The sequence below is a fragment of the Pollicipes pollicipes genome, unplaced genomic scaffold (assembly GCF_011947565.3).
Source record: "Pollicipes pollicipes isolate AB1234 unplaced genomic scaffold, Ppol_2.1 Scaffold_7253;HRSCAF=8739_pilon_pilon_pilon, whole genome shotgun sequence".
NCBI classification, from domain to species: Eukaryota; Metazoa; Arthropoda; class Thecostraca; order Pollicipedomorpha; family Pollicipedidae; genus Pollicipes; species Pollicipes pollicipes.
This window is the reverse complement of record NW_023597048.1, coordinates 138558-140508: the sequence shown is the minus strand read 5'-3', so window position 1 is coordinate 140508 and position 1951 is coordinate 138558.

Genomic DNA, 1951 nt, shown 5'->3' with positions numbered 1-1951 from the left:
GGAAGGGGCAAAAATCACCGGCCACACCCCAGAACCACTCGCTCATCCCATGGAATAGGTTTGGCTGTGTTGCAGAGAGCGCGGCGAAATGCGCTCTCTCCTGCCGGCGGCCGCCGGACACCGCCAGTACCGCGTGCGGCCTGCGGCCGAGTCTAGACACATAAATCATTGCTGGCGCAGGTATTGCAATAAAACCTACAAACAAAAATGCTAATCTTACTCCTTCTGTATCTCTCTCCCAAGGTTATGGAAAGGTCTTGCCTCCACTTTGAGACGTCTTGAGGGGTTCGCCATGGGGTTCTTCCCCGGGTTGAGCAGCTCATACTTCAGATCACGTACATAATCTCCCGGACAAAAGTGAGGGGAGCAAACTCCAGTGCTTTTGTTGGTAGTGATGTTATCCCTCTTAGCAGCCTTGATCCAGCGTTCGGCTGCTATTTTGTCACTTGGTAAAGCGTGAACAATAACATTGGGTAGCCCCACGCTTTTCTCATCTCCTGTCTTGCAATAGGGAACCAGACAGTATCATCCCATTTTGTTCAAGCTTAACACCTTCAAAGTTTGTAAACATGTAATGTGGGTAAGCTCACTGGTATGACTGTAGAACACGTTTTTAGATTCTTACCAACGTTAAAATTTAAAGTTAAGGTATGGTCATAAGGAGTTCAGTTGGAATCTGAAGTTGTCATCTTTTCATTGTGTTGCATATATACATTGCCCAGACATTAGAGCAGGGATCCAAACATCACAGCAACATAACTAGTTCCGGACAATACCCCTGCAACCTGTCACCAGCAAAGGACAGACTGGCAAGGATCAGTTCAAGTAAAATGCTGAAGGAAATATTCCGTAGTCAGGTCATGGGAGGCGCCCATGCTCCGACACATACATGAACATCCCGGTTTTGTTCCTTTCCTGTTCGTGCAGCAAATATGTCTTCACAGGCTTTTTCCAGAGAAAGTAAAGAAAGTGTTGGGAGGGTCGTTGAATGATTTTTTCTTTCATAGTTGTTTGCGACGAAATTCATTTATTGGCCATTTAACATTAATGAAGCAGCCTCACCAGAACACATCGAGGTGGCTTACCCAAGTTGCGATTGTTGTTGTTCGTCTCTACTGCGCAAGAACTGTAAAATTGCCAGTTTATTGTCACTAGTGGAACATTGCTGGGTGCCATTGTACAGTTACGTGATATCACGTGATGATGCTTTGGCAGTGATTCTAACTCATCAAAATTGTGTTAAAATTCCATCACCTGTACTTTTATTGATTAAAATCGGTATGTAGGTGATCCGAGGCATCTTGCCGCCCAACCTGTCGTTATAGGACCTTGCGTCCACCGCAGTTAAATATGGCATAAATATAAAACATCAAAGAAAAACACGCGGTTATTATGCCCCACTTCCACTTGTCAAGACTCCGGCTGCGCGCCTAGGCACTACCCTTGTGAATGCATAAATATATACACAAAACTGCAGAAGTGCGCATATTTCACTTTTCAGTAGGAAAGCGACAGGAGCAAATGCATCCAAGTGCGTTTACATGGACATGATTGAAACTGCCAGGCTTCCATATGTGATTGCCGTTGCTACGCGCATGAGCTTAAAAATATGCCATGGGTGTAGTTTGTATTATATATATATATATATATATATATATATATATATATATATATATATATCTATATTATAGAAATATATCATATGTTTAGAGCGAGAGAGAGGAGAGAAGAGAGAGAGCGAGAGTTGAGAGGTAGAGAGGAGAGATAGGGAGAGAGAGAGAGAGAGAGAGAGGAGATATGTTATATATATATATTTGTCTTCAGGGAGTATACCAAATACGCTTTTCTTTTTTGACGTGACAACGACGCACGCGGCAAAGTGGTGCGCCAGCACACCAATCTGTTTATGTGTTCGTCGGACCTTGCTCAGTCGCCTGGACGTACGCGTCAA